This window comes from Bombina bombina, chromosome 8 (genome assembly GCF_027579735.1).
Source record: "Bombina bombina isolate aBomBom1 chromosome 8, aBomBom1.pri, whole genome shotgun sequence".
Taxonomy (NCBI): domain Eukaryota; kingdom Metazoa; phylum Chordata; class Amphibia; order Anura; family Bombinatoridae; genus Bombina; species Bombina bombina.
Window position 1 is genome coordinate 291,183,093 of NC_069506.1, and position 14,819 is coordinate 291,197,911.

The following is a 14,819-nucleotide window of genomic DNA, read 5'->3' on the forward strand; positions in this document are numbered from 1 at the left end:
TTCTAAGGTTGTACAGAGTCAAGTAGCACTATACAGGCTTATGGACAGCGATAGCCTGAATTATACACAATTATATTATGAGTCTAAGTAGCCAAAACCATTTAAATTCAAGCTATAAATATCGCTCTAGTGAAAAAGCGCTGTTTGTTATACTTGAATATTACCCAGAATCAATTGGTACTAAGATAATCTGTCCCCTAGCGATAGCCTAAAGTTTGAGCAATGTGCTCCGATACAAGTAAGGCTAACTTGAACCTAATTCATTATTGTTTGCAGGCTAATACTCGCTATGGTGGATAACCAATGATTTAAATTAAAGTTTTTAAGGTTAAAGATAAAGTGCCTAAAAGAGGACAACAATTAATATTAAACCCAACGGACTAAGTGAGAGAAGCAGTGCGAACGCCTGACGCGCGTTTCGCAACTGCTTTTTCAGAGGCCTCAGAGGAATTAGGTTCAAGTTAGCCTTACTTGTATCTGAGCACATTGCTCAAACTTTAGGCTATCGCTAGGGGACAGATTATCTTAGTACCAATTGATTCTGGGTAATATTCAAGTATAACAAACATCGCTTTTCCACTAGAGCGATATTTACAGCTTGAATTTAAATGGTTTTGGCTACTTAGCCTCATAATATAATTGTGTATAATTCAGGCTATCGCTGTCCATAAGCCTGTATAGTGCTACTTGACTCTGTACAACCTTAGAATCATACGTTTTCTGTATAAACATCTATTTGAATTCAATTAGAAACAAAAGTGCAAACAGTGTCATCAAAAACACGGGGAATGAAAATAATCACACTTCCAGTAGCAAAATTTTTTTCTCTGAATGATTTTTATTGATAAGTTAATCTGATATATACGTATCCTTTATAAGTCATTCTCTATACAAATAGAATTTAGTGATCTGTGCTACAACTTCAAGGTCACAGACACCTACCAATAATACTGTACTGGACACAATAACACTTTTTCCAATAAAAACTGTAAATAACCATGTTGTGATAACAACATACTCCTACATAAATCAAAGTAGTGGTTTAAATAGAGTTACATCCTCATTACACTCTTAATCTATGGAAATGGAGTAGGATTTGAATGTACAATTATCACTTGTTATCATTTACTAATATAACTAATGGTTATGGTACTAACATCTTATGTGAATACAATTTAGTTAAGGTTATTTGTATTGATTTTGTTGAATTACCCTAACAGGACAGTGTGATACAGACTGATCACTGTATCACACCTGAGAGGAGCCTTTGCGTACCGAGTATCACTCGGACACAATTTTAACATATTTTTAAACACCCAATGGTGGAAATCTCCACATTTTTTTATTCAAATTGATATAAAAGTTAAGTTTTAATTAATACACGACACACCACACTGCAATATAGTATTGGTTTTGACCCTTATAAGTGTGCCCAATATGCTTCACTTTTTCTGTCTTTCTTTTGTTAATAATACTAATTTATATTACAACAAGGAGTGTACAGATGAAAAAGCTTAAGCTACAATAACAGTCAATTTCCAGAGCATAGCAGGAACGATCGTTACCTGTATTGTTTGATCGCGAAAAGAGAGAGTCAGAGGAGGGGGTCCACAATGCTGTGATCCGAGCTTGCTTAAATCTGATCAGCTGTTAGGTGAAGATCCGGTTCTAGGAAAACTGTAGTCAACGGTAATGAAAACTGTTCCGGCATGAACAGCTGAGAGGCGTGTATGCACTTCTCACAAATTCAGTATCCAAGGCAGAGAGGGCTTGATAAGAGCTAGCAATGAAACAACCTTCATCAGAAAGGCAGTAAAAAAATTAACAAGCGATGCATATGTGTAGAGTAGGAGGTTATAAAGCATGTTAAGACAACCCCCCAATTAAAGAGACAGCAACCCGACAGCTCCCAATTACATGACACAGAGCGAGAGTTCCATAGTGCACAAGTGAAGAGGTTCGTGGCTTTAGATGCAAGAGGAATGAAATTAAGGTTACCAGAGTTTTGTTTTTGAAGTCTATTTAAGGGCACACATGGGTGTGCAGGACAAGGAAGTTGTGGGGGACCAGGATTAGGAGAGATGTCGCCAGCAAGCTAGTATGAGCAAGAGGGAGAGTGACATGAGATGAGATGCAGATTTGCAGTAATGTTTTTGTGATGAGGTGCAAGGGGGAGAGAGAGTCTTTAGGAATGTGTGAAGTTCATGAATACAAAAGCAAGGTGAGGTTAAGAGAGATGAGCTAATTAACAGTGCAGGTGGTGAGAGTGAAGGAGTAATTGAGTAGTTTGTTCAAGAGACAAAAGGTGGCAAAGAGGAATATAAAGATATTGAACATTTTTACAAAATAGTCAAACAGTGGATAAAACTCTGTATTAAAGGGACAGTCTAGTCCAAAACAAACTTTCATTATTCAAAAAGGGCACATAATTTTAAACAATTTTCCAATTTACTTTTATCACCAATTTTGCTTTTTTTTCTTGTTTTTTTAAGTTGTAAGCTAAATCCAGGAGGTTCATATGCTAATTTCAGAGCCTTTGAAGGCTGCCTCTTAGCTCAGGGCATTTTGTCAGTTTTTCACCACTAGAGGGTGTTAGTTCATGTGTTTCATATAGATAACACGTGGAGTTCCTAGGAGCCCGCACTGATTGGCTAAAATGCAAGTCTGTCAAAAGAGCTGAAATTAGGGGGCAGTTTGCAGAGGCTTAGATACAAGATAATCACAGAGGTAAAAAGTGTATAAATATAACTGTGTTGGTTATGCAAAACTAGGGAATGGGTAATAAATGGATTATCTATCTTTTAAAACAATAAATATTCTGGTTTAGACTGTGCCTTTAAAACAGAACTTGCCTTATCCCTTGTTCAATTCTTGTATAATTCTTTGTGCCTCACTTATAAATGTTTACTTAAGAGATAGGAACAGATGATCTTACAATACTGCTATCTAAACCTGCAATGCTATCCCCCAGCAATGCTTCCCCATAGCAATGTAAAATTTATAGTCCAGAGCATTCAGCTGATTGCAATAAATTAGTTAATGACATGATCAAAGACAGTCAAAAGGCCAATTGGGAAAGTTTGATTCAGGGTGAGATAAGTTAAAAAAAAAACAGACAATAGAATTTGGGGGAGGCTGGGGTTATACCATTAGTGAAATTATAAATTTAGGAATTATAACAAATATTGACAAGGTTTGAACATCACATAAATAAAGACAAGATATCAGCAGAGTAAATACATAACTTATTACACAGACTACAGACACATACCAAAAGAGAGACTTGCAATACAAATGACACAAGAAACAGGGAATTTGGCAGGAGTTGAATTCAGGGACCCAATTCACCTACCTCAAAGCAGAACAGAGTAGTTTAACTTAGCATTCCTTAGCAGATGTCAATAATGACTTTATTTTATTTCCTTAGGTAAAAGTGGCTCTGAAAAATGATTAAATAACTCAGGTCCCTGAGTTTATAAACAAGTTGAAGAACTTTAAAGAGCTTTAAAGAAATAAAATAAAATTGACACACTGGTACATACTTCTAGAAGATTAAGTCAGTTCCTCAACTGACTTTTGTAAAGCAACCTGATTAAGTAATAGGCCTAATATTACATTTTGAAGGATATAAAAATTCATCACCCACATTTATTAAAAAACCTTTAAGTTTTTCTTTACCTGGAGCAACAATTGTAAATCCTATAACACTGGAAAGGAATATCAATTTTATAGTGATAGTTCTACAGATTTTACATCTTGGCATCTTTATTTAAATGGATGATACTGACAAAAATAATGGCAAATTATATTAACAATTAAGTTATAAAAATTAAAATTAAAATATTATGACATAAAAATGCTGAAATAAAACATATAGGGCTAGATTACGAGTGGAGCGCTATCTTAACATGCGCACATAAAGGGTCAAATATGCCAGTTTACGGGCTCACGTTAAAAGGACACTAAAATCAATTTTTTTTTCTTTAATGATAGAGCATGCAATTTTAAGCAACTTTCTTATTTACTCCTATTATCAAATTTTCTTCGTTCTCTTGCTATATTTATTTAAAAAGCAGGAATGTAAAGCATAAGAGTCGGACCATTTTTGGTTCAGAACCTGGGTTATGCTTGCTTATTGGTTTGCTAAATGTAGCCACCAATAAGGAAGCGCTATCCAGGGTGCTGAGCCTACAATGGGCTGACTCCTAACCTTTAAATTTCTGCTTTTTAAAAAAAAAAAAAATCAAGAGAATGAAGAAAAATTGATAGTAGGATTAAAATCGAGAGTAAAATTGCATGCTCTAGCTGACTCATGGAAGAAAATGTTGGGTTTAGTATCCCTTTAAATAACTAGCCATTACAAGTGGCTGGTTAATGCTACCGCAAGCTCACGGTTCACTTTAAGCTAAGCGCAATTAACCAGAGGTCAAACCTCTGGTTAAATATTAAAAGTTGCCCCAATTGCCCCCAAAATAAAGAGGAGATTTCTGTCACATTAAAAATGTAATCTAATAAAAAAAACTACACAAAGCAGTTATAAGGGGTTAAGGTGAGGGTATCTGGGGTGTTAGAAGAAAAAATGGCACTGAAAATACCTTTACATAGATGGGGGACTGTGTTTTTACTCTAAATATATATGTACATATTCCTATACATATATATTACATATATATTTTTATGTTGCTGTCCAACGCTGTGCGATTTGCCTCTGTGCTAGGTGTTTTGCAGTGTCTCACAGCATAAAATGAGGCGACCATTGGAGACTAAGGTAGCGCGCTCTCATGAGCGCAAGGCTTCCATGCAATGCGAATGCGATGTCCCGTTTGCATTGCGCCTAAGTTGTAATACCAGCGCACATTTACGTATGCTGGTATTACTGAATGGAGCACAAATATTGCACTCCACTCATAATCTAGGCCATATTAATAAATTTTGTCTTCTGTAAGATAGGATCAAATGCTTATCAAATCACAAAATGTGAAATATTTTTGTACAGTTTCCTTTGTTAATAGTATGAATAGAAATTCCCAGTAGTTTATTATTCCAAGATGAGTATACAGTATCTCAATGTTATTTTTAATATAATCCATTATTTATTTATTTTTTTAATAAATTATAACTAATAATTTAATTTATATTTTAATGAAGGTTCCTTTATCTGCATTGTTTATGTTGCAAATATTTCATGATTTAGCATGTGATATATTTGATACCCTCTTTGATTTCTATAACATAACTCAAATGTATAAATTGCTATATACATTGGTTTATATCCATTCAGTCAAAAAAAAAATATTTTTCTAAAAATAAAAATAAAATAAAAGAAGGCAGAAATTCCAGACACAAGAAAATAAATAAAAAAAGTGTTATTTTAGGGGCGTGCCCAGGCAGCGATCATAGAGGGTTACAATACTAAGAGCTGCGAGCTGGGAACTGATGATCCGTTGATTATCTAAAGAGAATTTCACCATCTGTACCTGAATGTTCTAGATAACATTTCTCAAACTACAGCTGAAGTTTTTGTTTTTTAAACAAACAAAAAAATTACATAAAAATAGCATCATATTAATAAAAAAATGCAACACTAGAATCAAAACAGTAATTACACCCTTAGGACCTTAATACTACTTAGATTACTTTACTGACTGTTACAAATTAGTAACGGGACTTGGGAATTATTATTTCAGATCATTTAAAATTTAGTAAACAATGTAGTACTGCAGCGAGTAAGGCCAGCAGAATGCTTGGATGTATTGATAGAGGTATTTGCAGCAGAAATAGTAAGGTTCTTATGCAACTTTACAGATAATTAGTTAGGCCTCATCTTGAGGTTCTTATGCCACTTTGCAGATTATTAGTTAGGCCTCATCTTGAGGTTCTTATGCAACTTTACAGATAATTAGTTAGGCCTCATCTTGAGGTTCTTATGCCACTTTGCAGATTATAAATTAGGCCTCATCTTGAGGTTCTTATGCAACTTTACAGATAATTAGTTAGGCCTCATCTTGAGGTTCTTATGCCACTTTGCAGATTATAAATTAGGCCTCATCTTGAGGTTCTTATGCAACTTTACAGATAATTAGTTAGGCCTCATCTTGAAGTTCTTATGCCACTTTACAGTTTCTTAGTTAGGCCTCATCTTGAGGTTCTTATGCCACTTTACAGATTATTAGTTAAGCCTCATCTTGAGTATTGTGTGAAGTTCTGCAGGTCATATCTCCAGAAGGATATAAACAAACTGGAATCTGTTCAAAGGTGACTACTAAAATGGTATATGTTCTAAAAAATAAAACTTACCACGAAAGGCTCAATTAACTAAATATGTATAACTTAGAGCAGGGTTATTCAAGCTTTTTTTCCCAAGACCCAGTGCCATGGTACCACATACTTTCGTGACCCTATTTTTATGCTTGGTCTGAAAATGTCGTAAGTAATATACAAGATATCTGCAATTTTTGTCAAAGTTACTAAAATGTGTGTTTACTTTATACCTGATTGTAGTCAAACTTGAAAGTGTTGTAAAAGGTTATAACACACACACTCTCATGCAACACACACACACACGCATACAACACACACTCTCATATAACATACAAACACACCACACACTCATATAAATAATACTAATAGGTAGCTCAGCACTTGGTGTTAAACCACTCCTATAACACACACCACACACTCTCTTAAAAAACACACACCAACCGTACTCTTATATAACACATATGCTATCCTACAACATACATACACAGGTTGCGACCCAGTAAACATGGTGTTGCGACCCAGTAATGGGTCCTGACCCGTGGTTTGAAGAACCCTGGCTTAGAGGACAGGAGGGAAAGTGATGATATGATAATAACTTTCAAGTATATCAAGGGGCTTAGTAAAGCTGAGGCTGTGAGTATTTTTCATACAAATTCAAGAACAAGGGGTCGTGAGCTCAAGCTGAAGGGTAATAGATTTAGGAGTAATTTGCGGAAGCATTCTTTACAGAAAGGGTGATTCATTCATGGAATACACTTTCACAAGATAAAGTAATGACAAACACAGTGGGGGGACATTAAGAATGCCTGGGATAAGCAAAACACTATCGTACATACTAAGTAATGCCTGGGATAAGCATAAGGCTATCCTACATACTAATTAAAGGGACACTGAACCCAATTTTTTTTCGTTTGTGATTCAGATAGATCTCGCAATTTTAAGCAACTTTGTAATTTACTCCTAATACCAATTTTTCTTCATTCTCTTGCTATCTTTATTTGAAAAATAAGTTATCTATGCTTTTTCTTTTTGTTTCAGTACTCTGGACAGCACTTTTTTATTGGTAGATTAACTTATCCAGCAATCAGCAAGAACAACCCAGGTTGTTCACTAAAAATGGGCCGGCATCTAAACTTACATTCTTGCGTTTCAAATAAAGATACCAAGATAATTAAGAAAATGTGATAATAGGAGTAAATTAGAAAGTTGCTTAAAATTGCATGCTCAGTCCTACAGCTGCTGGCGGAGTTTGTTTCTCGTGCCGAACCCAGAGACCTGGGTAGCTACCTGGACAGCCTGTACTATTGCTTCCGGAGCCATACAGTGGATATCCATCCCACTGTGCTGACATTTCTACTCAGCTTGTAAAAACTTGCACCTCGATGCTGTTCAAACCTACTAAAGCTTTGACCTAGCCCTAAAAGGGAACCTGTGAAGGGGACCTGGTCTCCTCCCTCCCCCACCGGTGCTGCGTGGGAGGTTGAGGCTACTTTCATACACTTTCCGCCCTATCGATAAGGTGCTCTGAATCCTGCCGTGGGCACTTACAACTTGGCGGTGGATCCTCTACAAACCTTTTTCCCTCCCCCATCGGTGCTGCGTGGGAGGCGGAGGTCACCATTGTTTAGCTTTGGGGCTCGTCGCAGAGGTGCCTTGTCTGCTTCCCCCGGTGTTTCGGGCTGGTTGACTGAGGCACTGTGATTGAGCTGCTGAGATACGTCGGAAAGGACTTACCGGGTATTGGCCCTGTTCTTTTTTCTCTTCCCCTCCGGAGCCGTTGGCTGGAGCTGTCTGTTGCCCTGTGAGACACCACGCTTGACGCTGACTGGGAGTTACGGTAACCGGCGGCACCTTACAATTCTCTGCTGGTGTGCCCGCTTTGGAGGTGGCAATAATATCCTACCTAAATATCAGGACCCTCTCGACCACCTACCTCTTAGCTGAACGCTGATCCGTTGGAAATCCAGGTAAGGTGGCGAGAAAAGTGTACAAGGGAGGCGTCTGAATCCTATTGAGTATCAACAGGGATTAGAAAGTTAGTATCGCCTAACTTACAGCATTGACTTTTCATGCTTGTCATACAGCAACAATGAGTCCTTATGCCTTTCAGGTTTTCATATAAACTTATTTGCTTATCTTTGGTCCCGGAAAATTGACTGGAAACATTATTGAAGAACTATACTATATGCTACATAAATCCATCTAGCTCACCCTTGTAAGGGTGTTATTGGTCAGAGAAATCTAAGTTGTATTAAGAAGACATCGTAGCTTTTTGTTTTTTCAAACTGATCTTTTTTATGTATCTAAAATTTATTACAATGTAGCATGGAAATGGTAGCTAAAGTTCCTAAGTAGGTGAACCTAAGCATCTGAAATTAAGTATCTTCTTTCTTTCTTTTTTTTTTTTTCTCATTTTTTCTCTCCCCTTCTCTTTCCCTTTTCTTTTTGTTCCTTTTTTTTTTTTTTTTTTTTAAACTCTTTACAAAAAGGGGAAAAATGCCCTGAGGGAGGGAAGGGAGGAGGCCTTGTCAAAGGGGAGGAGCTAATAAGCTGTTAGAGTGGGAGACCATTTCTATTTTTGTCTGGGAGCATGCTCTTCTCTATCCTTGGGTGGGGAGGAAGGCAGGCCAGAAAGGAAGGTAAAAGGGAGATAAATGTAAGATAATTTGAATGCAAACTAAGTGTGTATAAGGGTATAGCATTAGTTAACAATAAGGCACAAATCTTAGATCTTAGCTATTTTATTTTCCTTTTCTAAGAACAGACTTCTTATCCTCCTTGAAAATAAAGAATTGTAAATAAAAGAGACTTGCTGTGGAAGGATATAGATAGGCTATCTGTATATACCTATCTGTCTGCAAGGTATATTGCCTTCTTCTATTTGAGCAATATTAGAACCCTATTGAAAATAATTAGTCTAAATATCCTATTTACTGAAAGTAAGGGAGAAAGGGGAAGGAAAGGGGAAAAAAAGGGGAAAATACTATAATATAAACCAACTAGGTTACCTTGTCTGCGCTTCCAGCTGCATCTTTCTTATGATGTTGTATGCACATCATTTTAGGAATCTGGGGGATTCTGCTGATACTAGGGTATAACTTAACGTGATATTGCCTTCCTAGTTATCATACCCCCTGGCTCTCGCATTCGTGACTGGACTTTTCACCCAATTAATTAAGTAACACTTTTTCAATTCTCACTCCCCCTTTTTTTTTTTCCCTCACTTGACCAACACTTACACGTTCACATCCTCACTTGTCAGCCAGAGGACGGTTCACCTCCTCGAAACCCAACTTCACTATCTCCCTCACTACAACCCTTGTATTATCTTTCACGCAGTAGCAATCTTTCTTATTTCACTTTTTTTTTTTTTTCTTCCGGCACATGGATACATTTTTTCACACTGCACCCAAGATCCCTTCTCCAGCCATGGCAGCGAGACAGAAGGACAGGAAACTGAAGGGCAATCAAGAGGCTGTCACGGATACACAATCAACCTTGTTAAATGCATCAGTAATGCAAGAAGCAACCAATATTCACAGTCTGGTTACTAGTATATCTGATGCGCTCTCTCCTAAATTTGAGGCTCTTAGAGCTGAAATTAGACAAGATTTTCTCTCTCTAACGCAGGAAGTTCATCAATTTTCTAACAGGTTGCAAGAAGCCGAACTAAGGGTATCAGATCTGGAAGACCTAACAAGAGGACATAGCTCCAACCTGGAAGTTGTAAACACTAATTTACAAAAAATTCAAAATAGGTTAGAGGACTTAGAAAATCATTCCAGGAGAAACAATATAAGAATCATAGGTCTTCCAGAAGAACAGCAATATGATAATCTTGTATCATTTATATCAGAAACATTACCTAAAATCTTAAAGATGCCATCTACCCTTCAGCCCCTTTTAGTGGAGAGAGCACACAGATTAGGCCCACCTCGCGCAGACGACAAAGGCAGAACTAGACCTAGACCTGCTATAGCTAGGTTATTAAACTATCAAGATAAACTTACCTTATTTCAGCATTATCGTAGACAACAGCCAGTTAAGGCTGGGGAGGCTACAATTCTTATGTTCCAGGATTTTTCCGCAGATACAGCAGCAAAAAGAAGGGAGCAAAAGTTAATACAAAAAGGATACCAGGCAACTATAATATACCCCCATAAACTTAAGGTCAAAGTTAGAGAGGTTACACATTTCTTTGAAGAAGCTCACCTGGCTGAGAGCTTCTATAACGCACTGGAATCTTCGGTCCAATGACAGCATGGTTGAATATTATGCCCTTGGATTTAATAAAAATGCAGGTTTTTACTTCTGGGGAAATTCGTGTCTCTTCTAGACACGAGTCTCAGGGTTCAACTTCCCCCTGTGTGGAGAAGGTTTATTTTCATAATGATAAAGGAAAAAAGAAAAGAACACAAGGTGTTTTTTTATTTATTTTTTTCTCACTTCATAAATGGCTATACGAAGTGATAAATGTAAAATAGTGTCTTGGAACATAGGTGGTATATCTACCCCTATAAAGAGAAAGGCAATTCTTACTCAGCTTCAAAAAATCCAAACTGATATAGGTTTTATTCAAGAAACCCACTTAACTGCAGAAGAATCATTGAAACTTAAAACAGCTTGGGTGAAGGAAGTGTATTTTGCGCCTAGTGTCAAAAGAAAGAGGGGGGTAGCAATATTAATAGGGAAAAAAATTAACACTGAAGTTGTACATTTTGAGGCCCACCCGGGGGGGAGGTATGTTTTGTTGAAAATAAAGATTGCTCATAGGATGTATACGTTATGCAATACATATGGCCCCAATGTATTTGATCCAAAATATTGGAACAGCCTCCAGTCTAAACTTTTATCTTACACAGAGGGCTATTTGATTACTGGTGGAGATTTTAACATGGCACCACAATGACCAATCGACAGGCTAAGACGTGATGCCAAGCAGTTGAAACAAAAAAAAAGACAACTTAGAATGTAAGATGTTTAAAAAAATCATGCAGAATTTAGCGTTACGAGATATATGGAGGTATCAAAATCCTTCTATTCAGAATTTTACCTGTCTTTCTAAGGCACACAAAACCCTTTCCAGAATCCATATATTCTTAATTGATGAACGTATATTAACAAGAGGGGTAAAATCTGACATAATGCCAATTCTTCTCTCAGATCATGCACCTATTGTTCTCGAGTTTCAGTTCTCACATCTGCATTTTACTTCATCACGTTTTTTCTTTCCTTATTACTTAGTGTCTGAGGTAAAATTTAAAAACTGGCTTATAAAGAAGTATAAGGAATATGCACATTTTAACAAAGACTATTTGAACCGTCCTGAAATATTTTGGGATACTGCGAAAGTAGTAATGAGAGGGGAGATAATTTCATACAGCACTGCCTTATTTAAGAAAATTAGGTCCAGAGAAAAAGAATCATGTAAATGTTTGACTAATTCTTATAATAAATATCTTCTTGACAAAACCCCCTTAAACTGGGCAAAATATGTCAAAGCAAAAAATTAAAGGGATAGTTAAAAATGGGAGTGGTCCACCAAGATGGCTGCCACACATTAAGGCTCTTAAGACAGACCGGGAGCTACACGGATTTTTATTATTTTATTCAGCTTTTTGTTAAAGCCTGGAGACACGATTAGCCCCATGAAGTTATGAGATTCACGCAGATACCTGTTTAAAGGCGATATGCCTCAAGGAGACGGAGAACGACTAAAAGTCAGGGAGCGGAGGTCCTGAATCTGTGACACAGCCATACAGACCTGATCGGAGAACTACTAACAACGCACGCTACCCCATTCATCGATCTGTACAGCATCTGAGGTGACAAGTACTGAGGATATACCACCAATACCTGAAGTGTTAACCACAGTGCACCTCCATCAAGCAAACCAGCCTGACACCGCTCCGGAGGGCCGGGACTCCGCTCCGGACCGCAAGAGAGGACCCAGATACGCCAGGCAAAATAATCGGTATGAGTGTGACTGTATGGATGGCGGAGGTAATGCAATTAAATAACATTGAGATATAGCCTGGCTAATTTAATAACGCATGAATTGAATGAACATACCTGGTAAACAAGGGGAACTTATAAACACTGAGGTGTCTTCTACCCTGGCTACAGGGCTTATTAACAGACATTAGTGTCAATTCTAAGGTGAAAAGTTATTAAGCGGATTAAATGAACAAAGAACAGTTGGCTGAACAGGATATTTTAAGCAAAGCTCATCACCGCTATAATATACAAGGCCAGCTTGGAGTTTGTATGCAGCTGTAAGGCCTGTGACGCAGTTACATGACAGCTAGGCATATATAGGCCCTAAGATTGTGGTGTTGATCCGCTGCTGAGGACAGACTTATAAAGATAATTCATATAACTGATCTGCCACATAATTCTCTCTGCTGAGACCCATCTATTTAACACCTCATAGCTGGTTTACTACACATATAAGTATACAACTTAGGATAAGCAAGGGTCTCTTAGTTCTGATGGCCTAAGATCCAAGCAGTGAACATTCGCTGATACAAGATATAACTACCCAGTGTCAAAACATCTCACAACCATTGTTGGAAAGGGGTACCAGCAGGACCAACAAAACCTAGATTGCTCCTGGGGTCCGAGGCCTAACTCTATTCCTCACTTTCTATAATCCGGTTTTATAAGTCACTGTACTAAGAAATCTATTTACATTAGAAGTTCATTTGGCATTACCCTTATCACTCATCTATAACACGGAAAGAAGTCCAGAATAATTGGGACCAGAGATATCTATATAACGCACAGAGCCCTACTACTTTATTGGCTTCAGCCCTATTCCCCCTCCTTTTCCCGCTGCCTTGTGGTCAGCGGGTCATATCCACCTCCCTTTTTCCGAGATCGCTCTGTGAGAGTAATTCCCTGGGGAATAGGGTTCCTCTGCTAAAGGAGAACTCAACTAAAAATATACAGCTTTCCGAACTTAGAAAATGTCGCAGAGAAGAGTAGTGAAGTCGGATAAACTACAAAAAACACCCCAAAAGTAGCTTTTTTTAAGCAGGCGGACAAGAGTAAACTCAAAACTGTATCCACTGCGGCTTAACCTAATGTCTCAGAGTAGAAAGAAGATGACTCTGAAAACTCCAGGTGCTTTTCACCGGAAGCAAATGGGATATCAGAGGAACCACCAATAACATATAAGGCTATTGAGGCCTTAATAGACCAAGTCAAGACCTGTATAAAGGAGGAATGTGCAGACATGAAGAAAGACATCTCAGATTTGGGTCGTAGAGTAGACTCTCTGGAAGAACACGAGTTTGTATTTTCTCAAAAGATGGCAGATCTAACATCTAAAGTAATGCACCAACACCAAAACTTGGTAGAGATGGAAGATAAGATAGAAGACCTCGAAAACCGTACCAGGCGCAATAACTTACGGTTTCGAGGAATCCCTGAAACAGTACAAAATAACGAAATACAAGAGTTTCTGCAAGGTCTTTTTTCAGAAATGGCGAATGTTGGGAATATGGAGCTGACTAATGTGATTCTAGATAGGGCACACAGAGCCCTGCACCCCAAACCTGACGCCGACTCTCCGCCCAGAGATATTATTGTCAGATTTCAAAATTACCAACATAGAGAGGTCATATATACTCTGGCGAGGAAACAACAAGCGGTGACATACCAAGGATACCGTATACAGATCTTCCAGGATTTATCCGCAAGAACTTTGCAAAAAAAAGGAACTTTTCAGTGCTAACACTTCACCTTAGACGATTAAAGATCCCATACAGATGGGGATTTCCCACCTCAGTGATCTCTACAAAAAATGGGAATAGATGTGAATGCCGAAATTTATCTGATATTGGAAAATTCTGTAATATAATGGGAATCACTCCTCCAAGTGGAGATCTAGAACAGCCACTTCAAAACCCTTCGATGGAGAGAACAGCCCCAAAAGCACAGAGGGGACCCTGGCCGACAAAATCAGCGACTCAATTTAAACGGAAGCAGATTAGCCCAGAGGAGAATGACTCAATGCAACCAGGTTGATCACATTGACACCTTGTACACCTAGCCTTAATATAAGGCATGCCTTTATTATCTGTTTCTGTCAGATTTTCTCTGGCAAGGAGCAGACATAGATCGTTCTAGGTCCTAGGACGTAGACCATTGAACAGTTGCAGGGACTATAAGAAAGATCGGCAAGTATATTCCATGTTAATGTTATGTTAAACTGTGTATAAGCCTAAGTTACCCAGGTAAAAGGGATTTTAAGTTGCTGGGACTTTAATTTGATGCTTAGTCTGATGTTTCCTATCTAACTCAATAGCCTATGTGCCTTAATTGCTTAACATGTCCCAAGAAATTAAATCTGAATAATTTCTGCCTCGCTCGCACCTTTGAGCACCCATACGATGTTCTGTTCAATTAAACCTGGCTTAAATGCTATTTATTTTTGCATTTGTCAGAGGTTTGATTGGTGCAATATGGGTGCGCATGGATGTGACTGACTCAATACTCTATTAACATCTGGTCATAGATCTGAAAGATTGATAAGTTAGGGTTTACAGTAAATA